This window comes from Ranitomeya variabilis, chromosome 3, assembly GCF_051348905.1.
Source record: "Ranitomeya variabilis isolate aRanVar5 chromosome 3, aRanVar5.hap1, whole genome shotgun sequence".
NCBI lineage: Eukaryota > Metazoa > Chordata > Amphibia > Anura > Dendrobatidae > Ranitomeya > Ranitomeya variabilis.
The window spans coordinates 376,040,276-376,064,360 of NC_135234.1; the positions used below are offsets into that span (position 1 = coordinate 376,040,276).

Here is a 24,085-nt window from a genome sequence, read left to right on the forward strand (position 1 = left end):
AAGATTGCCGCAGGGAAGACATTTTCCAGAAACTCTGGAAGTTCTGTAGATGACAGTTCTGCGGTGTGCGTGTGTTCAAGCTGTGCACAACGCGTTTTGAATCTGCATAACCACACCCTCCATCCCCATTGTGACAGCAAGTGAAGGTTCCGTGCGACAAAGCAAGCTCCATTTCCAGTTCCCTATTCCAAAAATCTATTTAATATATGGTCCCCAAATAGGGTACGTATCAGATAAGAACAGACACTACGCTTGATCTTGAGCCATTTGGCCGAGAAGCGATGATCAGAAATGGTTTGCCACTTGGGCCGCACCAAGGCCTACAACCGAAACCCACTGTGGAGACATAGCAAAAGATTGCCGCAGGGAAGACATTTTCCAGAAACTCTGGAAGCTCTGTAGATGACAGTTCTGCGGTGTGCGTGTGTTCAAGCTGTGCACAACGCATTTTGAATCTGCATAACCACACCCTCCATCCCCATTGTGACAGCACGTGAAGGTTCCATGCGACAAAGCAAGCTCCATTTCCAGCTCCCTATTCCAAAAATCTATTTAATATATGGTCCCCAAATAGGGGACGTATCAGATAAGAACAGACACTACGCTTGATCTTGAGCCATTTGGCCGAGAAGCGATGATCAGAAATGGTTTGCCACTTGGGCCGCACCAAGGCCTACAACCGAAACTGTTGTGAATTCGCTTTTTGCTCCCTCTAGTGGTTACTAGTTTTTTGACTCTGGTTTTTCTGTCATTCCTTTTATCCGCACCTGGGTCGTTAGTTAGGGGTGTTGCTATTTAAGCTCCCTGGACCTTCAGTTCAATGCCTGGCAACGTAGTTATCAGAGCTAGTCTGCTGTGCTCTTGTCTACTGATCCTGGTTCCAGTTATATCAGCTAAGTCTGCCTTTTTGCTTTTTGCTTTTTGTTTTGGTTTTGTATTTTTGTCCAGCTTGTTCCAAATCTATATCCTGATCTTTGCTGGAAGCTCTAGGGGGCTGGTGTTCTCCCCCCGGACCGTTAGACGGTTCGGGGGTTCTTGAATTTCCAGTGTGGATTTTGATAGGGTTTTTGTTGACCATATAAGTTACCTTTCTTTATTCTGCTATCAGTAAGCGGGCCTCTCTGTGCTAAACCTGGTTCATTTCTGTGTTTGTCATTTCCTCTTACCTCACCGTTATTATTTGTGGGGGGGGCTTCTATCCAGCTTTGGGGTTCCCTTCTCTGGAGGCAAGAAAGGTCTTTGTTTTTCCTTTACTAGGGGTAGTTAGATTCTCCGGCTGGAGCGTGTCATCTAGAATCATCGTAGGAATGATCCCCGGCTACTTCTAGTGTTGGCGTTAGGAGTAGATATATGGTCAACCCAGTTACCACTGCCCTATGAGCTGGTTTTTTGTATTCTGCAGACTTCCACGTTCCTCTGAGACCCTCGCCATTGGGGTCATAACAGTTTGCCAGGCCAGTATTAAATGTTTAATGCATTGCAGAAGAGGGATTATAAGAAAGAAGATTCTGAGTTTTGTTTTTTTTTTTACTTCTTCCCCTTTACCTCAGAGTGGCTATGCTTGCTGCAGACATGAATGTCCAGACCTTGATTACAAGTGTGGACCAGCTGGCTACTCGTGTGCAGGGCATACAAGACTATGTTATCAGAAATCCTAGGTCAGAACCTAAAATACCGATTCCTGAACTGTTTTCCGGAGACAGGTTTAAGTTTAGGAATTTCGTGAATAATTGTAAATTGTTTTTGTCCCTGAGACCCTGTTCATCTGGAGACGCTGCTCAGCAAGTAAAAATTGTTATTTCGTTCTTACGGGGCAACCCTCAGGATTGGGCGTTTTCGCTGGCGCCAGGAGATCCGGCATTGGCTGATATTGATGCGTTTTTTCTGGCGCTCGGTTTGCTTTATGAGGAACCCAATCTTGAGATTCAGGCAGAAAAGGCCTTGCTGGCTATGTCTCAGGGACAGGACGAGGCTGAAGTGTATTGCCAAAAATTTCGGAAATGGTCCGTGCTGACACATTGGAACGAGTGTGCACTGGCCGCTAATTTTAGAAATGGCCTTTCTGAAGCCATTAAGAATGTTATGGTGGGTTTTCCCATTCCCACAGGTCTGAATGATACTATGGCACTGGCTATTCAAATTGACCGGCGGTTGCGGGAGCGCAAAACCGCAAATTCCCTCATGGTGTTGTCTGAACAGACACCTGATTTAATGCAATGTGATAGAATCCTGACTAGAAATGAGCGGAAAATTCATAGACGCCGGAATGGCTTGTGCTACTACTGTGGTGATTCTACACATGTTATCTCAGCATGCTCTAAACGTATAGCTAAGGTTGTTAGTCCTGTCACCGTTGGTAATTTGCAACCTAAATTTATTCTGTCTGTAACTTTGATTTGCTCACTGTCGTCTTATCCTGTCATGGCGTTTGTAGATTCAGGTGCTGCCCTGAGTCTTATGGATCTGTCATTTGCTAAGCGCTGTGGTTTTACTCTTGAACCATTGGAAAATCCTATTCCTCTCAGGGGTATTGATGCTACGCCATTGGCAGCAAATAAACCGCAGTATTGGACACAAGTTACCATGTGCATGACTCCTGAACACCGCGAGGTGATACGTTTCCTGGTTTTACATAAAATGCATGATTTGGTTATTTTAGGGCTGCCATGGTTACAGACCCATAATCCAGTCCTGGACTGGAAGGCTATGTCAGTCTCAAGTTGGGGCTGTCGTGGTATTCATGGGGATTCCCTGCCTGTGTCTATTGCTTCTTCTACGCCTTCGGAAGTTCCTGAGTATTTGTCTGATTATCAGGATGTCTTCAGTGAGTCTGAGTCCAGTGCACTGCCTCCTCATAGGGACTGTGACTGTGCTATAGATTTGATCCCTGGCAGTAAATTTCCTAAGGGAAGACTGTTTAATCTGTCGGTACCCGAACATACCGCTATGCGTTCATATATCAAGGAGTCTCTGGAGAAAGGACATATTCGTCCGTCTTCTTCCCCTCTTGGTGCGGGATTCTTTTTTGTGGCAAAAAAGGACGGATCTTTGAGGCCTTGTATTGATTATCGGCTTTTAAATAAGATCACTGTCAAATTTCAGTATCCTTTACCGCTGTTGTCTGACTTGTTTGCCCGGATTAAGGGTGCCAAGTGGTTCACCAAGATAGACCTTCGTGGTGCGTACAACCTTGTGCGCATTAAGCAAGGTGATGAATGGAAAACCGCATTCAATACGCCCGAAGGTCATTTTGAGTACTTGGTGATGCCTTTTGGGCTCTCCAATGCGCCTTCAGTTTTTCAGTCCTTTATGCATGACATCTTCCGGAAGTATCTGGATAAATTTTTGATTGTTTATCTGGATGATATTTTGGTTTTTTCTGATAATTGGGATTCACATGTGGAGCAGGTCAGGTTGGTCTTTAAAATTTTGCGTGAAAATTCTTTGTTTGTCAAGGGCTCAAAGTGTCTCTTTGGTGTACAGAAGGTTCCCTTTTTGGGGTTCATTTTTTCCCCTTCTGCTGTGGAGATGGACCCAGTCAAGGTCCGAGCTATTCTTGATTGGACTCAGCCCTCGTCTGTTAAGAGTCTTCAGAAATTCTTGGGTTTCGCTAACTTCTACCGTCGTTTTATCGCTAATTTTTCTAGCATTGTGAAACCTTTGACGGATATGACCAAGAAGGGCTCCGATGTAGCCAACTGGGCTCCTGCTGCCGTGGAGGCTTTCCAGGAGTTGAAACGCCGGTTTACTTCGGCGCCTGTTTTGTGCCAGCCCGATGTCTCACTTCCCTTTCAGGTTGAGGTGGATGCTTCAGAGATTGGAGCGGGGGCCGTTTTGTCGCAGAGAGGCCCTGGTTGCTCTGTTATGAAACCTTGTGCCTTTTTCTCTAGGAAGTTTTCGCCTGCCGAGCGAAATTATGATGTGGGCAATCGGGAGTTGTTGGCCATGAAATGGGCATTTGAGGAGTGGCGTCATTGGCTCGAGGGTGCTAAGCATCGTGTGGTGGTCTTGACTGATCACAAAAATCTGATGTATCTCGAGTCTGCTAAACGCCTTAATCCGAGACAGGCCCGCTGGTCATTGTTTTTCTCCCGCTTTGATTTTGTTGTCTCGTATTTACCAGGTTCAAAGAATGTGAAGGCCGATGCTCTTTCTAGGAGCTTTGTGCCTGATGCTCCTGAAGTCGCTGATCCTGTTGGTATTCTTAAAGATGGAGTTATCTTGTCAGCTATTTCTCCGGATCTGCGACGTGTGTTGCAGAGATTTCAGGCGGATAGGCCTGAGTCTTGTCCACCTGACAGACTGTTTGTCCCGGATAAGTGGACCAGCAGAGTCATTTCCGAGGTTCATTCCTCGGTGTTGGCAGGTCACCCGGGAATTTTTGGCACCAGAGATCTGGTGGCCAGGTCCTTTTGGTGGCCTTCTTTGTCAAGGGATGTGCGGTCATTTGTGCAGTCCTGTGGGACTTGTGCTCGAGCTAAGCCTTGCTGTTCTCGTGCCAGCGGTTTGCTCTTGCCCTTGCCTGTCCCGAAGAGACCTTGGACACATATCTCCATGGATTTCATTTCTGATCTTCCGCTATCTCAGGGCATGTCCGTTATCTGGGTGATATGTGATCGCTTCTCCAAGATGGTCCATTTGGTTCCTTTGCCTAAGCTGCCTTCCTCTTCCGATCTGGTTCCTGTGTTTTTCCAGAACGTGGTTCGTTTGCACGGCATCCCTGAGAATATTGTGTCAGACAGAGGATCCCAGTTCGTTTCCAGGTTCTGGCGATCCTTTTGTAGTAGGATGGGCATTGATTTGTCGTTTTCGTCTGCTTTCCATCCTCAGACTAATGGACAGACGGAGCGAACCAATCAGACTTTGGAGGCTTATTTGAGGTGTTTTGTCTCTGCTGATCAGGACGATTGGGTGACATTCTTGCCGTTGGCTGAGTTTGCCCTTAATAATCGGGCTAGTTCCGCCACCTTGGTTTCGCCTTTTTTCTGCAACTCTGGTTTCCATCCTCGCTTTTCTTCGGGTCATGTGGAGCCTTCTGACTGTCCTGGGGTGGATTCTGTGGTGGATAGGTTGCAGCGGATCTGGAATCATGTGGTGGACAACTTGAAGTTGTCACAGGAGAGGGCTCAGCGCTTTGCCAACCGCCGCCGCGGTGTGGGTCCCCGACTACGCGTTGGGGATTTGGTGTGGCTTTCTTCCCGCTTTGTTCCTATGAAGGTCTCCTCTCCCAAGTTTAAACCTCGTTTTATTGGGCCTTACAAGATATTGGAAATCCTTAATCCTGTATCTTTTCGTCTGGATCTTCCTGTGTCGTTTGCTATTCACAATGTATTTCATAGGTCCTTGTTGCGGCGGTACATTGTGCCTGTAGTTCCTCCTGCCGAGCCTCCTGCTCCGGTGTTGGTTGAGGGCGAGTTGGAGTACGTGGTGGAGAAGATCTTGGATTCTCGCCTCTCCAGGCGGAGGCTTCAGTACCTGGTCAAGTGGAAGGGCTATGGTCAGGAGGATAATTCCTGGGTGGTCGCCTCTGATGTTCATGCGGCCGATTTAGTTCGTGCCTTTCATGCCGCTCATCCTGATCGCCCTGGTGGTCGTGGTGAGGGTTCGGTGACCCCTCACTAAGGGGGGGGGTACTGTTGTGAATTCGCTTTTTGCTCCCTCTAGTGGTTACTAGTTTTTTGACTCTGGTTTTTCTGTCATTCCTTTTATCCGCACCTGGGTCGTTAGTTAGGGGTGTTGCTATTTAAGCTCCCTGGACCTTCAGTTCAATGCCTGGCAACGTAGTTATCAGAGCTAGTCTGCTGTGCTCTTGTCTACTGATCCTGGTTCCAGTTATATCAGCTAAGTCTGCCTTTTTGCTTTTTGCTTTTTGTTTTGGTTTTGTATTTTTGTCCAGCTTGTTCCAAATCTATATCCTGATCTTTGCTGGAAGCTCTAGGGGGCTGGTGTTCTCCCCCCGGACCGTTAGACGGTTCGGGGGTTCTTGAATTTCCAGTGTGGATTTTGATAGGGTTTTTGTTGACCATATAAGTTACCTTTCTTTATTCTGCTATCAGTAAGCGGGCCTCTCTGTGCTAAACCTGGTTCATTTCTGTGTTTGTCATTTCCTCTTACCTCACCGTTATTATTTGTGGGGGGCTTCTATCCAGCTTTGGGGTTCCCTTCTCTGGAGGCAAGAAAGGTCTTTGTTTTTCCTCTACTAGGGGTAGTTAGATTCTCCGGCTGGAGCGTGTCATCTAGAATCATCGTAGGAATGATCCCCGGCTATTTCTAGTGTTGGCGTTAGGAGTAGATATATGGTCAACCCAGTTACCACTGCCCTATGAGCTGGTTTTTTGTATTCTGCAGACTTCCACGTTCCTCTGAGACCCTCGCCATTGGGGTCATAACACGAAACCCACTGTGGAGACATAGCAAAAGATTGCCGCAGGGAAGACATTTTCCAGAAACTCTGGAAGCTCTGTAGATGACAGTTCTGCGGTGTGCGTGTGTTCAAGCTGTGCACAACGCGTTTTGAATCTGCATAACCACACCCTCCATCCCCATTGTGACAGCACGTGAAGGTTCCATGCGACAAAGCAAGCTCCATTTCCAGCTCCCTATTCCAAAAATCCATTTAATATATGGTCCCCAAATAGGGGACGTATCAGATAAGAACAGACTCTACGCTTGATCTTGAGCCATTTGGCCGAGAAGCGATGATCAGAAATGGTTTGCCACTTGGGCCGCACCAAGGCCTACAACCAAAACCCACTGTGGAGACATAGCAAAAGATTGCCGCAGGGAAGACATTTTCCAGAAACTTTGGAAGCTCTGTAGATGACAGTTCTGCGGTGTGCGTGTGTTCAAGCTGTATACAACGCGTTTCGAATCTGCATAACCACACCCTCCATCCCCATTGTGACAGCACGTGAAGGTTCCGTGCGACAAAGCAAGCTCCATTGCCAGCTCCCTATTCCAAAAATCCGTTTAATATATGGTCCCCAAATAGGGGACGTATCAGATAAGAACAGACTCTACGCTTGATCTTGAGCCATTTGGCCGAGAAGCGATGATCAGAAATGGTTTGCCACTTGGGCCGCACCAAGGCCTACAACCGAAACCCACTGTGGAGACATAGCAAAAGATTGCCGCAGGGAAGACATTTTCCAGAAACTCTGGAAGCTCTGTCGATGACAGTTCTGCGGTGTGCGTGTGTTCAAGCTGTGCACAACGCATTTTGAATCTGCATAACCACACCCTCCATCCAAATTGTGACAGCATGTGAAGGTTCCGTCCGACGAAGCAATCTCCATTTCCAGCTCCCTATTCCAAAAATCCATTTAATATATGGTCACCAAATAGGGGACGTATCACATAAGAACAGACACTACGCTTGATCTTGAGCCATTTGGCCGAGAAGCGATGATCAGAAATGGTTTGCCACTTAGGCCTCACCAAGGCCTACAACCGTAACCCACTGTGGAGACATAGCAAAAGATTGCCGCAGGGAAGACATTTTCCAGAAACTCTGGAAGCTCTGTAGATGACAGTTCTGCGGTGTGCGTGTGTTCAAGCTGTGCACAACGCGTTTTGAATCTGCATAACCACACCCTCCATCCCCATTGTGACAGCACGTGAAGGTTCTGTGCGACAAAGCAAGCTCCATTTCCAGCTCCCTATTCCAAAAATCTATTTAATATATGGTCCCCAAATAGGGGACGTATCAGATAAGAACAGACACTACGCTTGATCTTGAGCCATTTGGCCGAGAAGCGATGATCAGAAATGGTTTGCCACTTGGGCCGCACCAAGGCCTACAACCGAAACCCACTGTGGAGACATAGCAAAAGATTGCCGCAGAGAAGACATTTTCCAGAAACTCTGGCAGCTTTGTCGATGACAATTCTGCGGTGTGCGTGTGTTCAAGCTGTGCACAACGCGTTTTGAATCTGCATAATCACACCCTCCATCCCCATTGTGACAGCACGTGAAGGTTCCGTGTGACAAAGCAAGCTCCATTTCCAGCTCCCTATTCCAAAAATCCATTTAATATATGGTCCCCAAATAGGGGACGTATCAGATAAGAACAGACACTACGCTTGATCTTGAGCCATTTGGCCGAGAAGCGATGATCAGAAATGGTTTGCCACTTGGGCCGCCCCAAGGCCTACAACCGAAACCCACTGTGGAGACATAGCAAAAGATTGCCGCAGGGAAGACATTTTCCAGAAACTCTGGAAGCTCTGTCGATGACAGTTCTGCGGTGTGCGTGTGTTCAAGCTGTGCACAACGCGTTTTGAATCTGCATAACCACACCCTCCATCCCCATTGTGACAGCACGTGAAGGTTCCGTGCGACAAAGCAAGCTCCATTTCCAGCTCCCTATTCCAAAAATCCATTTAATATATGGTCCCCAAATAGGGGACGTATCAGATAAGAACAGACACTACGCTTGATCTTGAGCCATTTGGCCGAGAATCGATGATCAGAAATGGTGTGCCACTTGGGCCGCACCAAGGCCTACAACCGAAACCCACTGTGGAGACATAGCAAAAGATTGCCGCAGGGAAGACATTTTCCAGAAACTCTGGAAGCTCTGTAGATGACAGTTCTGCGGTGTGCGTGTGTTCAAGCTGTGCACAACGCGTTTTGAATCTGCATAACCACACCCTCCATCCCCATTGTGACAGCACGTGAAGGTTCCGTGCGACAAAGCAAGCTCCATTTCCAGTTCCCTATTCCAAAAATCTATTTAATATATGGTCCCCAAATAGGGGACGTATCAGATAAGAACAGACACTACGCTTGATCTTGAGCCATTTGGCCGAGAAGCGATGATCAGAAATGGTTTGCCACTTGGGCTGCCCCAAGGCCTACAACCGAAACCCACTGTGGAGACATAGCAAAAGATTGCCGCAGGGAAGACATTTTCCAGAAACTCTGGAAGCTCTGTCGATGACAGTTCTGCGGTGTGCGTGTGTTCAAGCTGTGCACAACGCGTTTTGAATCTGCATAACCACACCCTCCATCCCCATTGTGACAGCACGTGAAGGTTCCGTGCGACAAAGCAAGCTCCATTTCCAGCTCCCTATTCCAAAAATCCATTTAATATATGGTCCCCAAATAGGGGACGTATCAGATAAGAACAGACACTACGCTTGATCTTGAGCCATTTGGCCGAGAAGCGATGATCAGAAATGGTGTGCCACTTGGGCCGCACCAACGCCTACAACCGAAACCCACTGTGGAGACATAGCAAAAGATTGCCGCAGGGAAGACATTTTCCAGAAACTCTGGAAGCTCTGTAGATGACAGTTCTGCGGTGTGCGTGTGTTCAAGCTGTGCACAACGCGTTTTGAATCTGCATAACCACACCCTCCATCCCCATTGTGACAGCACGTGAAGGTTCCATGCGACAAAGCAAGCTCCATTTCCAGCTCCCTATTCCAAAAATCTATTTAATATATGGTCCCCAAATAGGGGACCTATCAGATAAGAACAGACACTACGCTTGATCTTGAGCCATTTGGCCGAGAAGCGATGATCAGAAATGGTTTGCCACTTGGGCCGCACAAAGGCCTACAACCGAAAACCACTGTGGAGACATAGCAAAAGATTGCCACAGGGAAGACATTTTCCAGAAACTCTGGAAGCTCTGTAGATGACAGTTCTGCGGTGTGCGTGTGTTCAAGCTGTGCACAACGCGTTTTGAATCTGCATAACCACACCCTCCATCCCCATTGTGACAGCACGTGAAGGTTCCATGCGACAAAGCAAGCTCCATTTCCAGCTCCCTATTCCAAAAATCTATTTAATATATGGTCCCCAAATAGGGGACGTATCAGATAAGAACAGACACTACGCTTGATCTTGAGCCATTTGGCCGAGAAGCGATGAACAGAAATGATTTGCCACTTGGGCCGCACCAAGGCCTACAACCGAAACCCACTGTGGAGACATAGCAAAAGATTGCCGCAGGGAAGACATTTTCCAGAAACTCTGGAAGCTCTGTAGATGACAGTTCTGCGGTGTGCGTGTGTTCAAGCTGTGCACAACGCGTTTTGAATCTGCATAACCACACCCTCCATCCCCATTGTGACAGCACGTGAAGGTTCCGTGCGACAAAGCAAGCTCCGTTTCCAGCTCCCTATTCCAAAAATCTATTTAATATATGGTCCCCAAATAGGGGACGTATCACATAAGAACAGACACTACGCTTGATCTTGAGCCATTTGGCCGAGAAGCGATGATCAGAAATGGTTTGCCACTTAGGCCTCACCAAGGCCTACAACCGTAACCCACTGTGGAGACATAGCAAAAGATTGCCGCAGGGAAGACATTTTCCAGAAACTCTGGAAGCTCTGTAGATGACAGTTCTGCGGTGTGCGTGTGTTCAAGCTGTGCACAACGCGTTTTGAATCTGCATAACCACACCCTCCATCCCCATTGTGACAGCACGTGAAGGTTCTGTGCGACAAAGCAAGCTCCATTTCCAGCTCCCTATTCCAAAAATCTATTTAATATATGGTCCCCAAATAGGGGACGTATCAGATAAGAACAGACACTACGCTTGATCTTGAGCCATTTGGCCGAGAAGCGATGATCAGAAATGGTTTGCCACTTGGGCCGCACCAAGGCCTACAACCAAAACCCACTGTGGAGACATAGCAAAAGATTGCCGCAGAGAAGACATTTTCCAGAAACTCTGGCAGCTTTGTCGATGACAATTCTGCGGTGTGCGTGTGTTCAAGCTGTGCACAACGCGTTTTGAATCTGCATAATCACACCCTCCATCCCCATTGTGACAGCACGTGAAGGTTCCGTGTGACAAAGCAAGCTCCATTTCCAGCTCCCTATTCCAAAAATCCATTTAATATATGGTCCCCAAATAGGGGACGTATCAGATAAGATCAGACACTACGCTTGATCTTGAGCCATTTGGCCGAGAAGCGATGATCAGAAATGGTTTGCCACTTGGGCCGCCCCAAGGCCTACAACCGAAACCCACTGTGGAGACATAGCAAAAGATTGCCGCAGGGAAGACATTTTCCAGAAACTCTGGAAGCTCTGTCGATGACAGTTCTGCGGTGTGCGTGTGTTCAAGCTGTGCACAACGCGTTTTGAATCTGCATAACCACACCCTCCATCCCCATTGTGACAGCACGTGAAGGTTCCGTGCGACAAAGCAAGCTCCATTTCCAGCTCCCTATTCCAAAAATCCATTTAATATATGGTCCCCAAATAGGGGACGTATCAGATAAGAACAGACACTACGCTTGATCTTGAGCCATTTGGCCGAGAAGCGATGATCAGAAATGGTGTGCCACTTGGGCCGCACCAAGGCCTACAACCGAAACCCACTGTGGAGACATAGCAAAAGATTGCCGCAGGGAAGACATTTTCCAGAAACTCTGGAAGCTCTGTAGATGACAGTTCTGCGGTGTGCGTGTGTTCAAGCTGTGCACAACGCGTTTTGAATCTGCATAACCACACCCTCCATCCCCATTGTGACAGCACGTGAAGGTTCCGTGCGACAAAGCAAGCTCCATTTCCAGTTCCCTATTCCAAAAATCTATTTAATATATGGTCCCCAAATAGGGGACGTATCAGATAAGAACAGACACTACGCTTGATCTTGAGCCATTTGGCCGAGAAGCGATGATCAGAAATGGTTTGCCACTTGGGCTGCCCCAAGGCCTACAACCGAAACCCACTGTGGAGACATAGCAAAAGATTGCCGCAGGGAAGACAATTTCCAGAAACTCTGGAAGCTCTGTCGATGACAGTTCTGCGGTGTGCGTGTGTTCAAGCTGTGCACAACGCGTTTTGAATCTGCATAACCACACCCTCCATCCCCATTGTGACAGCACGTGAAGGTTCCGTGCGACAAAGCAAGCTCCATTTCCAGCTCCCTATTCCAAAAATCCATTTAATATATGGTCCCCAAATAGGGGACGTATCAGATAAGAACAGACACTACGCTTGATCTTGAGCCATTTGGCCGAGAAGCGATGATCAGAAATGGTGTGCCACTTGGGCCGCACCAACGCCTACAACCGAAACCCACTGTGGAGACATAGCAAAAGATTGCCGCAGGGAAGACATTTTCCAGAAACTCTGGAAGCTCTGTAGATGACAGTTCTGCGGTGTGCGTGTGTTCAAGCTGTGCACAACGCGTTTTGAATCTGCATAACCACACCCTCCATCCCCATTGTGACAGCAAGTGAAGGTTCCGTGCGACAAAGCAAGCTCCATTTCCAGTTCCCTATTCCAAAAATCTATTTAATATATGGTCCCCAAATAGGGTACGTATCAGATAAGAACAGACACTACGCTTGATCTTGAGCCATTTGTCCGAGAAGCGATGATCAGAAATGGTTTGCCACTTGGGCCGCACCAACGCCTACAACCGAAACCCACTGTGGAGACATAGCAAAAGATTGCCGCAGGGAAGACATTTTCCAGAAACTCTGGAAGCTCTGTAGATGACAGTTCTGCGGTGTGCGTGTGTTCAAGCTGTGCACAACGCGTTTTGAATCTGCATAACCACACCCTCCATCCCCATTGTGACAGCACGTGAAGGTTCCATGCGACAAAGCAAGCTCCATTTCCAGCTCCCTATTCCAAAAATCTATTTAATATATGGTCCCCAAATAGGGGACCTATCAGATAAGAACAGACACTACGCTTGATCTTGAGCCATTTGGCCGAGAAGCGATGATCAGAAATGGTTTGCCACTTGGGCCGCACAAAGGCCTACAACCGAAACCCACTGTGGAGACATAGCAAAAGATTGCCACAGGGAAGACATTTTCCAGAAACTCTGGAAGCTCTGTAGATGACAGTTCTGCGGTGTGCGTGTGTTCAAGCTGTGCACAACGCGTTTTGAATCTGCATAACCACACCCTCCATCCCCATTGTGACAGCACGTGAAGGTTCCATGCGACAAAGCAAGCTCCATTTCCAGCTCCCTATTCCAAAAATCTATTTAATATATGGTCCCCAAATAGGGGACGTATCAGATAAGAACAGACACTACGCTTGATCTTGAGCCATTTGGCCGAGAAGCGATGATCAGAAATGGTTTGCCACTTGGGCTGCCCCAAGGCCTACAACCGAAACCCACTGTGGAGACATAGCAAAAGATTGCCGCAGGGAAGACATTTTCCAGAAACTCTGGAAGCTCTGTCGATGACAGTTCTGCGGTGTGCGTGTGTTCAAGCTGTGCACAACGCGTTTTGAATCTGCATAACCACACCCTCCATCCCCATTGTGACAGCACGTGAAGGTTCCGTGCGACAAAGCAAGCTCCATTTCCAGCTCCCTATTCCAAAAATCCATTTAATATATGGTCCCCAAATAGGGGACGTATCAGATAAGAACAGACACTACGCTTGATCTTGAGCCATTTGGCCGAGAAGCGATGATCAGAAATGGTGTGCCACTTGGGCCGCACCAACGCCTACAACCGAAACCCACTGTGGAGACATAGCAAAAGATTGCCGCAGGGAAGACATTTTCCAGAAACTCTGGAAGCTCTGTAGATGACAGTTCTGCGGTGTGCGTGTGTTCAAGCTGTGCACAACGCGTTTTGAATCTGCATAACCACACCCTCCATCCCCATTGTGACAGCACGTGAAGGTTCCATGCGACAAAGCAAGCTCCATTTCCAGCTCCCTATTCCAAAAATCTATTTAATATATGGTCCCCAAATAGGGGACCTATCAGATAAGAACAGACACTACGCTTGATCTTGAGCCATTTGGCCGAGAAGCGATGATCAGAAATGGTTTGCCACTTGGGCCGCACAAAGGCCTACAACCGAAAACCACTGTGGAGACATAGCAAAAGATTGCCACAGGGAAGACATTTTCCAGAAACTCTGGAAGCTCTGTAGATGACAGTTCTGCGGTGTGCGTGTGTTCAAGCTGTGCACAACGCGTTTTGAATCTGCATAACCACACCCTCCATCCCCATTGTGACAGCACGTGAAGGTTCCATGCGACAAAGCAAGCTCCATTTCCAGCTCCCTATTCCAAAAATCTATTTAATATATGGTCCCCAAATAGGGGACGTATCAGATAAGAACAGACACTACGCTTGATCTTGAGCCATTTGGCCGAGAAGCGATGAACAGAAATGATTTGCCACTTGGGCCGCACCAAGGCCTACAACCGAAACCCACTGTGGAGACATAGCAAAAGATTGCCGCAGGGAAGACATTTTCCAGAAACTCTGGAAGCTCTGTAGATGACAGTTCTGCGGTGTGCGTGTGTTCAAGCTGTGCACAACGCGTTTTGAATCTGCATAACCACACCCTCCATCCCCATTGTGACAGCACGTGAAGGTTCCGTGCGACAAAGCAAGCTCCGTTTCCAGCTCCCTATTCCAAAAATCTATTTAATATATGGTCCCCAAATAGGGGACGTATCACATAAGAACAGACACTACGCTTGATCTTGAGCCATTTGGCCGAGAAGCGATGATCAGAAATGGTTTGCCACTTAGGCCTCACCAAGGCCTACAACCGTAACCCACTGTGGAGACATAGCAAAAGATTGCCGCAGGGAAGACATTTTCCAGAAACTCTGGAAGCTCTGTAGATGACAGTTCTGCGGTGTGCGTGTGTTCAAGCTGTGCACAACGCGTTTTGAATCTGCATAACCACACCCTCCATCCCCATTGTGACAGCACGTGAAGGTTCTGTGCGACAAAGCAAGCTCCATTTCCAGCTCCCTATTCCAAAAATCTATTTAATATATGGTCCCCAAATAGGGGACGTATCAGATAAGAACAGACACTACGCTTGATCTTGAGCCATTTGGCCGAGAAGCGATGATCAGAAATGGTTTGCCACTTGGGCCGCACCAAGGCCTACAACCAAAACCCACTGTGGAGACATAGCAAAAGATTGCCGCAGAGAAGACATTTTCCAGAAACTCTGGCAGCTTTGTCGATGACAATTCTGCGGTGTGCGTGTGTTCAAGCTGTGCACAACGCGTTTTGAATCTGCATAATCACACCCTCCATCCCCATTGTGACAGCACGTGAAGGTTCCGTGTGACAAAGCAAGCTCCATTTCCAGCTCCCTATTCCAAAAATCCATTTAATATATGGTCCCCAAATAGGGGACGTATCAGATAAGATCAGACACTACGCTTGATCTTGAGCCATTTGGCCGAGAAGCGATGATCAGAAATGGTTTGCCACTTGGGCCGCCCCAAGGCCTACAACCGAAACCCACTGTGGAGACATAGCAAAAGATTGCCGCAGGGAAGACATTTTCCAGAAACTCTGGAAGCTCTGTCGATGACAGTTCTGCGGTGTGCGTGTGTTCAAGCTGTGCACAACGCGTTTTGAATCTGCATAACCACACCCTCCATCCCCATTGTGACAGCACGTGAAGGTTCCGTGCGACAAAGCAAGCTCCATTTCCAGCTCCCTATTCCAAAAATCCATTTAATATATGGTCCCCAAATAGGGGACGTATCAGATAAGAACAGACACTACGCTTGATCTTGAGCCATTTGGCCGAGAAGCGATGATCAGAAATGGTGTGCCACTTGGGCCGCACCAAGGCCTACAACCGAAACCCACTGTGGAGACATAGCAAAAGATTGCCGCAGGGAAGACATTTTCCAGAAACTCTGGAAGCTCTGTAGATGACAGTTCTGCGGTGTGCGTGTGTTCAAGCTGTGCACAACGCGTTTTGAATCTGCATAACCACACCCTCCATCCCCATTGTGACAGCACGTGAAGGTTCCGTGCGACAAAGCAAGCTCCATTTCCAGTTCCCTATTCCAAAAATCTATTTAATATATGGTCCCCAAATAGGGGACGTATCAGATAAGAACAGACACTACGCTTGATCTTGAGCCATTTGGCCGAGAAGCGATGATCAGAAATGGTTTGCCACTTGGGCTGCCCCAAGGCCTACAACCGAAACCCACTGTGGAGACATAGCAAAAGATTGCCGCAGGGAAGACAATTTCCAGAAACTCTGGAAGCTCTGTCGATGACAGTTCTGCGGTGTGCGTGTGTTCAAGCTGTGCACAACGCGTTTTGAATCTGCATAACCACACCCTCCATCCCCATTGTGACAGCACGTGAAGGTTCCGTGCGACAAAGCAAGCTCCATTTCCAGCTCCCTATTCCAAAAATCCATTTAATATATGGTCCCCAAATAGGGGACGTATCAGATAAGAACAGACACTACGCTTGATCTTGAGCCATTTGGCCGAGAAGCGATGATCAGAAATGGTGTGCCACTTGGGCCGCACCAACGCCTACAACCGAAACCCACTGTGGAGACATAGCAAAAGATTGCCGCAGGGAAGACATTTTCCAGAAACTCTGGAAGCTCTGTAGATGACAGTTCTGCGGTGTGCGTGTGTTCAAGCTGTGCACAACGCGTTTTGAATCTGCATAACCACACCCTCCATCCCCATTGTGACAGCAAGTGAAGGTTCCGTGCGACAAAGCAAGCTCCATTTCCAGTTCCCTATTCCAAAAATCTATTTAATATATGGTCCCCAAATAGGGTACGTATCAGATAAGAACAGACACTACGCTTGATCTTGAGCCATTTGTCCGAGAAGCGATGATCAGAAATGGTTTGCCACTTGGGCCGCACCAACGCCTACAACCGAAACCCACTGTGGAGACATAGCAAAAGATTGCCGCAGGGAAGACATTTTCCAGAAACTCTGGAAGCTCTGTAGATGACAGTTCTGCGGTGTGCGTGTGTTCAAGCTGTGCACAACGCGTTTTGAATCTGCATAACCACACCCTCCATCCCCATTGTGACAGCACGTGAAGGTTCCATGCGACAAAGCAAGCTCCATTTCCAGCTCCCTATTCCAAAAATCTATTTAATATATGGTCCCCAAATAGGGGACCTATCAGATAAGAACAGACACTACGCTTGATCTTGAGCCATTTGGCCGAGAAGCGATGATCAGAAATGGTTTGCCACTTGGGCCGCACAAAGGCCTACAACCGAAACCCACTGTGGAGACATAGCAAAAGATTGCCACAGGGAAGACATTTTCCAGAAACTCTGGAAGCTCTGTAGATGACAGTTCTGCGGTGTGCGTGTGTTCAAGCTGTGCACAACGCGTTTTGAATCTGCATAACCACACCCTCCATCCCCATTGTGACAGCACGTGAAGGTTCCATGCGACAAAGCAAGCTCCATTTCCAGCTCCCTATTCCAAAAATCTATTTAATATATGGTCCCCAAATAGGGGACGTATCAGATAAGAACAGACACTACGCTTGATCTTGAGCCATTTGGCCGAGAAGCGATGAACAGAAATGATTTGCCACTTGGGCCGCACCAAGGCCTACAACCGAAACCCACTGTGGAGACATAGCAAAAGATTGCCGCAGGGAAGACATTTTCCAGAAACTCTGGAAGCTCTGTAGATGACAGTTCTGCGGTGTGCGTGTGTTCAAGCTGTGCACAACGCGTTTTGAATCTGCATAACCACACCCTCCATCCCCATTGTGACAGCACGTGAAGGTTCCGTGCGACAAAGCAAGCTCCGTTTCCAGCTCCCTATTCCAAAAATCTATTTAATATATGGTCCCCAAATAGGGGACGTATCAGATAAGAACAGACACTACGCTTGATCTTGAGCCATTTGGCCGAGAAGCGATGATCAGAAATGGTTTGCCATTTGGGCCGCACCAAGGCCTACAACCGAAACCCACTGTGGAGACTTAGCAAAAGATTGCCGCAGGGAAGACATTTTCCAGAAACTCTGGAAGCTCTGTAGATGACAGTTCTGCGGTGTGCGTGTGTTCAAGCTGTGCACAACGCGTTTTGAATCTGCATAACCACACCCTCCATCCCCATTGTGACAGCACGTGAAGGTTCCGTGCGACAAAGCAAGCTCCATTTCCAGCTCCCTATTCCAAAAATCCATTAAATATATGGTCCCCAAATAGGGGACGTATCAGATAAGAACAGACTCTACGCTTGATCTTGAGCCATTTGTCCGGGAAGCGATGATCAGAAATGGTTTGCCACTTGGGCCGCACCAAGGCCTACAACCGAAACCCACTGTGGAGACATAGCAAAAGATTGCCGCAGGGAAGACATTTTCCAGAAACTTTGGAAGTTCTGTAGATGACAGTTCTGCGGTGTGCGTGTGTTCAAGCTGTATACAACGCGTTTCGAATCTGCATAACCACACCCTCCATCCCCATTGTGACAGCACGTGAAGGTTCCGTGCGACAAAGCAAGCTCCATTTCCAGCTCCGTATTGCAAAAATCCATTTAATATATGGTCCCCAAATAGGGGACGTATCAGATAAGAACAGACTCTACGCTTGATCGTGAGCCATTTGGCCGAGAAACGATGATCAGAAATGGTTTGCCACTTGGGCCGCACCAAGGCCTACAACCAAAACCCACTGTGGAGACATAGCAAAAGATTGCCGCAGGGAAGACATTTTCCAGAAACTCTGGAAGCTCTGTAGATGACAGTTCTGCGGTGTGCGTGTGTTCAAGCTGTGCACAATGCGTTTCGAATCTGCATAACCACACCCTCCATCCCCATTGTGACAGCACGTGAAGGTTCCGTGTGACAAAGCAAGCTCCATTTCCAGCTCCCTATTCCAAAAATCCATTTAATATATGGTCCCCAAATAGGGGACGTATCAGATAAGAACAGACACTACGCTTGATCTTGAGCCATTTGGCCGAGAAGCGATGAACAGAAATGGTTTGCCACTTGGGCCGCACCAAGGCCTACAACCGAAACCCACTGTGGAGACATAGCAAAAGATTGCCGCAGGGAAGACATTTTCCAGAAACTCTGGAAGCTCTGTCGATGACAGTTCTGCGGTGTGCGTGTGTTCAAGCTGTGCACAATGCGTTTTGAATCTGCATAACCACACCCTCCATCCCCATTGTGACAGCACGTGAAGGTTCCGTGCGACAAAGCAAGCTCCATTTCCAGCTCCCTGTTCCAAAAATCTATTTAATATATGGTCCACAAATAGGGGACGTATCAGATAAGAACAGACACTACGCTTGATCTTGAGCCATTTGGCCGAGAAGCGATGATCAGAAATGGTTTGCCACTTGGGCTGCACCAAGGCCTACAACCAAAACCCACTGTGGAGACATAGCAAAAGATTGCCGCAGGGAAGACATTTTCCAGAAACTCTGGAAGTTCTGTAGATGACAGTTCTGCGGTGTGCGTGTGTTCAAGCTGTGCACAACGCGTTTTGAATCTGCATAACCACACCCTCCATCCCCATTGTGACAGCACGTGAAGGTTCCGTGTGACAAAGCAAGCTCCATTTCCAGCTCCCTATTCCAAAAATCCATTTAATATATGGTCCCAAAATAGGGGACGTATCAGATAAGAACAGACACTACGCTTGATCTTGAGCCATTTGGCCGAGAAGCGATGAACAGAAATGGTTTGCCACTTGGGCCGCACCAAGGCCTACAACCGAAACCCACTGTGGAGACATAGCAAAAGATTGCCGCAGGGAAGACATTTTCCAGAAACTCTGGAAGCTCTGTAGATGACAAATCTGCGGTGTGCATGTGTTCAAGCTGTGCACAACGCGGTTTGAATCTGCATAACCACACCCTCCATCCCCATTGTGACAGCACGTGAAGGTTCCGTGCGACAAAGCAAGCTCCATTTCCAGCTCCCTATTCCAAAAATCTATTTAATATATGGTCCCCAAATAGGGGACGTATCAGATAAGAACAGACACTACGCTTGATCTTGAGACATTTGGCCAAGAAGCGATGATCAGAAATGGTTTGCCACTTGGGCCGCACCAAGGCCTACAACCGAAACCCACTGTGGAGACATAGCAAAAGATTGCCGCAGGGAAGACATTTTCCAGAAACTCTGGAAGCTCTGTCGATGACAGTTCTGCGGTGTGCGTGTGTTCAAGCTGTGCACAATGCGTTTTGAATCTGCATAACCACACCCTCCATCCCCATTGTGACAGCACGTGAAGGTTCCGTGCGACAAAGCAAGCTCCATTTCCAGCTCCCTGTTCCAAAAATCTATTTAATATATGGTCCACAAATAGGGGACGTATCAGATAAGAACAGACACTACGCTTGATCTTGAGCCATTTGGCCGAGAAGCGATGATCAGAAATGGTTTGCCACTTGGGCCGCACCAAGGCCTACAACCGAAACCCACTGTGGAGACATAGCAAAAGATTGCCGCAGGGAAGACATTTTCCAGAAACTCTGGAAGTTCTGTAGATGACAGTTCTGCGGTGTGCGTGTGTTCAAGCTGTGCACAACGCGTTTTGAATCTGCATAACCACACCCTCCATCCCCATTGTGACAGCACGTGAAGGTTCCGTGTGACAAAGCAAGCTCCATTTCCAGCTCCCTATTCCAAAAATCCATTTAATATATGGTCCCAAAATAGGGGACGTATCAGATAAGAACAGACACTACGCTTGATCTTGAGCCATTTGGCCGAGAAGCGATGATAAGAAATGGTTTGCCACTTGGGCCGCACCAAGGCCTACAACCGAAACCCACTGTGGAGACATAGCAAAAGATGGCCGCAGGGAAGACATTTTCCAGAAACTCTGGAAGCTCTGTTGATGACAGTTCTGCGGTGTGCGTGTGTTCAAGCTGTGCACAACGCGTTTTGAATCTGCATAACCACACCCTCCATCCCCATTGTGACAGCACGTGAAGGTTCCGTGCGACAAAGCAAGCTCCATTTCCAGCTCCCTATTCCAAAAATCTATTTAACATATGGTCCCCAAATAGGGGACGTATCAGATAAGAACAGACACTACGCTTGATCTTGAGCCATTTGGCCGAGAAGCGATGATCAGAAATGGTTTGCCACTTGGGCCGCACCAAGGCCTACAACCGAAACCCACTGTGGAGACATAGCAAAAGATTGCCGCAGGGAAGACATTTTCCAGAAACTCTGGAAGTTCTGTAGATGACAGTTCTGCGGTGTGCGTGTGTTCAAGCTGTGCACAACGCGTTTTGAATCTGCATAACCACACCCTCCATCCCCATTGTGACAGCACGTGAAGGTTCCGTGTGACAAAGCAAGCTCCATTTCCAGCTCCCTATTCCAAAAATCCATTTAATATATGGTCCCAAAATAGGGGACGTATCAGATAAGAACAGACACAACGCTTGATCTTGAGCCATTTGGCCGAGAAGCGATGATAAGAAATGGTTTGCCACTTGGGCCGCACCAAGGCCTACAACCGAAACCCACTGTGGAGACATAGCAAAAGATTGCCGTAGGAAAGACATTTTCCAGAAACTCTGGAAGCTCTGTCGATGACAGTTCTGCGGTGTGCTTGTGTTCAAGCTGTGCACAACGCGTTTTGAATCTGCATAACCACACCCTCCATCCCCATTGTGACAGCACGTGAAGGTTCCGTGTCACAAAGCAAGCTCCATTTCCAGCTCCCTATTCCAAAAATCCATTTAATATATGGTCCCAAATAGGGGACGTATCAGATAAGAACAGACACTACGCTTGATCTTGAGCCATTTGGCCGAGAAGCGATGATCAGAAATGGTTTGCCACTTGGGCCGCACCAAGGCCTAAAACCGAAACCCACTGTGGAGACATAGCAAAAGATTGCTGCAGGGAAGACATTTTCCAGAAACTCTGGAAGTTCTGTAGATGACAGTTCTGCGGTGTGCGTGTGTTCAAGCTGTGCACAACGCGTTTTGAATCTGCATAATTACACCCTCCATCCCCATTGTGACAGCACGTGAAGGTTCCGTGCGACAAAGCAAGCTCCATTTCCAGCTCCCTATTCCAAAAATCTATTTAATATATGGTCCCCAAATAGGGGACGTATCAGATAAGAACAGACACTACGCTTGATCTTGAGCCATTTGGCCAAGAAGCGATGATCAGAAATGGTTTGCCACTTGGGCCGCACCAAGGCCTACAACCGAAACCCACTGTGGAGACATAGCAAAAGATTGCCGCAGGGAAGACATTTTCCAGAAACTCTGGAAGCTCTGTCGATGACAGTTCTGCGGTGTGCGTGTGTTCAAGCTGTGCACAACGCGTTTTGAATCTGCATAACCACACCCTCCATCCCCATTGTGACAGCACGTGAAGGTTCCGTGCGACGAAGCAAGCTCCATTTCCAGCTCCGTATTCCAAAAATCCATTTAATATATGGTCCCCAAATAGGGGACGTATCAGATAAGAACAGACACTACGCTTGATCTTGAGCCATTTGGCCGAGAAGCGATGATCAGAAATGATTTGCCACTTAGGCCACACCAAGGCCTACAACCGAAACCCACTGTGGAGACATAGCAAAAGACTGCCGCAGGGAAGACATTTTCCAGAAACTCTGGAAGTTCTGTAGATGACAGTTCTGCGGTGTGCGTGTGTTCAAGCTGTGCACAACGCGTTTTTAATCTGCATAACCACACCCTCCATCCCCATTGTGACAGCACGTGAAGGTTCCGTGCGACAAAGCAAGCTCCATTTCCAGCTCCCTATTCCAAAAATCTATTTAATATATGGTCCCCAAATAGGGGATGTATCAGATAAGAACAGACACTACGCTTGATCTTGAGCCATTTGGCCAAGAAGCGATGATCAGAAATGGTTTGCCACTTGGGCCGCACAAAGGTCTACAACCGAAACCCACTGTGGAGACATAGCAAAAGATTGCCACAGGGAAGACATTTTCCAGAAACTCTGGAAGCTCTGTCGATGACAGTTCTGTGGTGTGCGTGTGTTGAAGCTGTGCACAACGCGTTTTGAATCTGCATAACCACACCCTCCATCCCCATTGTGACAGCACGTGAAGGTTCCATGCGACAAAGCAAGCTCCATTTCCAGCTCCCTATTCCAAAAATCTATTTAATATATGGTCCCCAAATAGGGGACATATCAGATAAGAACAGACACTACGCTTGATCTTGAGCCATTTGGCCGAGAAGCGATGATCAGAAATGGTTTGCCACTTGGGCCGCACCAAGGCCTACAACCGAAACCCACTGTGGAGACATAGCAAAAGATTGCCGCAGGGAAGACATTTTCCAGAAACTCTGGAAGCTCTGTAGATGACAGTTCTGCTGTGTGCGTGTGTTCAAGCTGTGCACAACGCGTTTTGAATCTGCATAACCACACCCTCCATCCCCATTGTTACAGCACGTGAAGGTTCCGTGCGACAAAGCAAGCTCCATTTCCAGCTCCCTATTCCAAAAATCCATGTAATATATGGTACCCAAATAGGGGACGTATCAGATAAGAACAGACACTACGCTTGATCTTGAGCCATTTGGCCGAGAAGCGATGATCAGAAATGGTTTGCCACTTGGGCCGCACCAAGGCCTACAACCGAAACCCACTGTGGAGACAAGCTGTGCACAACGCGTTTTGAATCTGCATAACCACACCCTCCATCCCCATTGTGACAGCACGTGAAGGTTCCATGCGACAAAGCAAGCTCCATTTCCAGCTCCCTATTCCAAAAATCTATTTAATATATGGTCCCCAAATAGGGGACGTATCAGATAAGAACAGACACTACGCTTGATCTTGAGCCATTTGGCCGAGAAGCGATGATCAGAAATGGTTTGCCACTTGGGCCGCACCAAGGCCTACAACCGAAACCCACTGTGGAGACATAGCAAAAGATTGCCGCAGGGAAGACATTTTCCAGAAACTCTGGAAGCTCTGTAGATGACAGTTCTGCGGTGTGCATGTGTTCAAGCTGTGCACAACGCGTTTTGAATCTGCATAACCACACCCTCCATCCCCATTGTGACAGCACGTGAAGGTTCCGTGCGACAAAGCAAGCTCCATTTCCAGCTCCCTATTCCAAAAATCTATTTAATATATGGTCCCCAAATAGGGGACGTATCAGATAAGAACAGACACTACGCTTGATCTTGAGCCATTTGGCCGAGAAGCGATGATCAGAAATGGTTCGCCATTTGGGCCGCACCAAGGCCTACAACCGAAACCCACTGTGGAGACATAGCAAAAGATTGCCGCAGGGAAGACATTTTCCAGAAACTCTGGAAGCTCTGTAGATGACAGTTCTGCGGTGTGCGTGTGTTCAAGCTGTGCACAACGCGTTTTGGATC

General features: G+C 47.8%; 2 non-coding genes and 50 pseudogenes across 2 annotated transcripts; all 52 read right to left on the reverse strand.

Moving 5' to 3' along the window:
- Positions 1-106: 106 nt before the first annotated feature.
- On the reverse strand, positions 107-283 carry LOC143762252 (U2 spliceosomal RNA; annotated as a pseudogene).
- A 177-nt stretch (positions 284-460) lies between these two features.
- Positions 461-636, reverse strand: LOC143761312 (U2 spliceosomal RNA; annotated as a pseudogene).
- Positions 637-6,524: 5,888 nt separating this feature from the next.
- Positions 6,525-6,700, reverse strand: LOC143762490 (U2 spliceosomal RNA; annotated as a pseudogene).
- Positions 6,701-6,877: 177 nt separating this feature from the next.
- LOC143762342 (U2 spliceosomal RNA) lies at positions 6,878-7,053 on the reverse strand (annotated as a pseudogene).
- Positions 7,054-7,218: 165 nt separating this feature from the next.
- Positions 7,219-7,406, reverse strand: LOC143763034 (U2 spliceosomal RNA). The gene has a single exon (XR_013212300.1). It is a non-coding gene; the product is annotated as a U2 spliceosomal RNA (small nuclear RNA).
- A 177-nt stretch (positions 7,407-7,583) lies between these two features.
- On the reverse strand, positions 7,584-7,759 carry LOC143759351 (U2 spliceosomal RNA; annotated as a pseudogene).
- Positions 7,760-7,933: 174 nt separating this feature from the next.
- Positions 7,934-8,112, reverse strand: LOC143760252 (U2 spliceosomal RNA; annotated as a pseudogene).
- A 177-nt stretch (positions 8,113-8,289) lies between these two features.
- On the reverse strand, positions 8,290-8,465 carry LOC143761497 (U2 spliceosomal RNA; annotated as a pseudogene).
- A 174-nt stretch (positions 8,466-8,639) lies between these two features.
- LOC143761481 (U2 spliceosomal RNA) lies at positions 8,640-8,818 on the reverse strand (annotated as a pseudogene).
- Positions 8,819-8,995: 177 nt separating this feature from the next.
- Positions 8,996-9,171, reverse strand: LOC143760005 (U2 spliceosomal RNA; annotated as a pseudogene).
- Positions 9,172-9,348: 177 nt separating this feature from the next.
- LOC143761663 (U2 spliceosomal RNA) lies at positions 9,349-9,524 on the reverse strand (annotated as a pseudogene).
- Positions 9,525-9,701: 177 nt separating this feature from the next.
- Positions 9,702-9,877, reverse strand: LOC143761313 (U2 spliceosomal RNA; annotated as a pseudogene).
- Positions 9,878-10,054: 177 nt separating this feature from the next.
- Positions 10,055-10,230, reverse strand: LOC143761758 (U2 spliceosomal RNA; annotated as a pseudogene).
- Positions 10,231-10,407: 177 nt separating this feature from the next.
- On the reverse strand, positions 10,408-10,583 carry LOC143759352 (U2 spliceosomal RNA; annotated as a pseudogene).
- Positions 10,584-10,757: 174 nt separating this feature from the next.
- LOC143762463 (U2 spliceosomal RNA) lies at positions 10,758-10,936 on the reverse strand (annotated as a pseudogene).
- A 177-nt stretch (positions 10,937-11,113) lies between these two features.
- LOC143760006 (U2 spliceosomal RNA) lies at positions 11,114-11,289 on the reverse strand (annotated as a pseudogene).
- A 174-nt stretch (positions 11,290-11,463) lies between these two features.
- LOC143761482 (U2 spliceosomal RNA) lies at positions 11,464-11,642 on the reverse strand (annotated as a pseudogene).
- Positions 11,643-11,819: 177 nt separating this feature from the next.
- LOC143760007 (U2 spliceosomal RNA) lies at positions 11,820-11,995 on the reverse strand (annotated as a pseudogene).
- Positions 11,996-12,171: 176 nt separating this feature from the next.
- Positions 12,172-12,348, reverse strand: LOC143763071 (U2 spliceosomal RNA; annotated as a pseudogene).
- A 177-nt stretch (positions 12,349-12,525) lies between these two features.
- LOC143761664 (U2 spliceosomal RNA) lies at positions 12,526-12,701 on the reverse strand (annotated as a pseudogene).
- Positions 12,702-12,878: 177 nt separating this feature from the next.
- On the reverse strand, positions 12,879-13,054 carry LOC143761314 (U2 spliceosomal RNA; annotated as a pseudogene).
- Positions 13,055-13,231: 177 nt separating this feature from the next.
- On the reverse strand, positions 13,232-13,407 carry LOC143760008 (U2 spliceosomal RNA; annotated as a pseudogene).
- Positions 13,408-13,584: 177 nt separating this feature from the next.
- Positions 13,585-13,760, reverse strand: LOC143761665 (U2 spliceosomal RNA; annotated as a pseudogene).
- A 177-nt stretch (positions 13,761-13,937) lies between these two features.
- On the reverse strand, positions 13,938-14,113 carry LOC143761315 (U2 spliceosomal RNA; annotated as a pseudogene).
- A 177-nt stretch (positions 14,114-14,290) lies between these two features.
- On the reverse strand, positions 14,291-14,466 carry LOC143761759 (U2 spliceosomal RNA; annotated as a pseudogene).
- A 177-nt stretch (positions 14,467-14,643) lies between these two features.
- LOC143759355 (U2 spliceosomal RNA) lies at positions 14,644-14,819 on the reverse strand (annotated as a pseudogene).
- Positions 14,820-14,993: 174 nt separating this feature from the next.
- Positions 14,994-15,172, reverse strand: LOC143762464 (U2 spliceosomal RNA; annotated as a pseudogene).
- Positions 15,173-15,349: 177 nt separating this feature from the next.
- Positions 15,350-15,525, reverse strand: LOC143760009 (U2 spliceosomal RNA; annotated as a pseudogene).
- Positions 15,526-15,699: 174 nt separating this feature from the next.
- On the reverse strand, positions 15,700-15,878 carry LOC143761483 (U2 spliceosomal RNA; annotated as a pseudogene).
- A 177-nt stretch (positions 15,879-16,055) lies between these two features.
- LOC143760010 (U2 spliceosomal RNA) lies at positions 16,056-16,231 on the reverse strand (annotated as a pseudogene).
- A 176-nt stretch (positions 16,232-16,407) lies between these two features.
- LOC143763072 (U2 spliceosomal RNA) lies at positions 16,408-16,584 on the reverse strand (annotated as a pseudogene).
- A 177-nt stretch (positions 16,585-16,761) lies between these two features.
- On the reverse strand, positions 16,762-16,937 carry LOC143761666 (U2 spliceosomal RNA; annotated as a pseudogene).
- Positions 16,938-17,114: 177 nt separating this feature from the next.
- Positions 17,115-17,290, reverse strand: LOC143761316 (U2 spliceosomal RNA; annotated as a pseudogene).
- Positions 17,291-17,467: 177 nt separating this feature from the next.
- On the reverse strand, positions 17,468-17,643 carry LOC143760452 (U2 spliceosomal RNA; annotated as a pseudogene).
- A 177-nt stretch (positions 17,644-17,820) lies between these two features.
- Positions 17,821-17,996, reverse strand: LOC143763202 (U2 spliceosomal RNA; annotated as a pseudogene).
- Positions 17,997-18,173: 177 nt separating this feature from the next.
- On the reverse strand, positions 18,174-18,349 carry LOC143763004 (U2 spliceosomal RNA; annotated as a pseudogene).
- Positions 18,350-18,526: 177 nt separating this feature from the next.
- On the reverse strand, positions 18,527-18,702 carry LOC143761006 (U2 spliceosomal RNA; annotated as a pseudogene).
- Positions 18,703-18,879: 177 nt separating this feature from the next.
- On the reverse strand, positions 18,880-19,055 carry LOC143762428 (U2 spliceosomal RNA; annotated as a pseudogene).
- Positions 19,056-19,232: 177 nt separating this feature from the next.
- LOC143762875 (U2 spliceosomal RNA) lies at positions 19,233-19,408 on the reverse strand (annotated as a pseudogene).
- Positions 19,409-19,585: 177 nt separating this feature from the next.
- Positions 19,586-19,761, reverse strand: LOC143762941 (U2 spliceosomal RNA; annotated as a pseudogene).
- A 177-nt stretch (positions 19,762-19,938) lies between these two features.
- On the reverse strand, positions 19,939-20,114 carry LOC143762429 (U2 spliceosomal RNA; annotated as a pseudogene).
- A 177-nt stretch (positions 20,115-20,291) lies between these two features.
- LOC143762877 (U2 spliceosomal RNA) lies at positions 20,292-20,467 on the reverse strand (annotated as a pseudogene).
- A 177-nt stretch (positions 20,468-20,644) lies between these two features.
- Positions 20,645-20,820, reverse strand: LOC143760487 (U2 spliceosomal RNA; annotated as a pseudogene).
- Positions 20,821-20,997: 177 nt separating this feature from the next.
- On the reverse strand, positions 20,998-21,173 carry LOC143763042 (U2 spliceosomal RNA; annotated as a pseudogene).
- Positions 21,174-21,338: 165 nt separating this feature from the next.
- LOC143762987 (U2 spliceosomal RNA) lies at positions 21,339-21,525 on the reverse strand. Its single transcript, XR_013212292.1, has one exon. It is a non-coding gene; the product is annotated as a U2 spliceosomal RNA (small nuclear RNA).
- A 175-nt stretch (positions 21,526-21,700) lies between these two features.
- LOC143762300 (U2 spliceosomal RNA) lies at positions 21,701-21,878 on the reverse strand (annotated as a pseudogene).
- Positions 21,879-22,055: 177 nt separating this feature from the next.
- Positions 22,056-22,231, reverse strand: LOC143818807 (U2 spliceosomal RNA; annotated as a pseudogene).
- A 177-nt stretch (positions 22,232-22,408) lies between these two features.
- On the reverse strand, positions 22,409-22,584 carry LOC143761643 (U2 spliceosomal RNA; annotated as a pseudogene).
- Positions 22,585-22,761: 177 nt separating this feature from the next.
- On the reverse strand, positions 22,762-22,937 carry LOC143760765 (U2 spliceosomal RNA; annotated as a pseudogene).
- A 177-nt stretch (positions 22,938-23,114) lies between these two features.
- LOC143762603 (U2 spliceosomal RNA) lies at positions 23,115-23,290 on the reverse strand (annotated as a pseudogene).
- Positions 23,291-23,383: 93 nt separating this feature from the next.
- On the reverse strand, positions 23,384-23,559 carry LOC143761317 (U2 spliceosomal RNA; annotated as a pseudogene).
- Positions 23,560-23,736: 177 nt separating this feature from the next.
- LOC143759706 (U2 spliceosomal RNA) lies at positions 23,737-23,912 on the reverse strand (annotated as a pseudogene).
- Between the last annotated feature and the right edge of the window lie 173 nt (positions 23,913-24,085).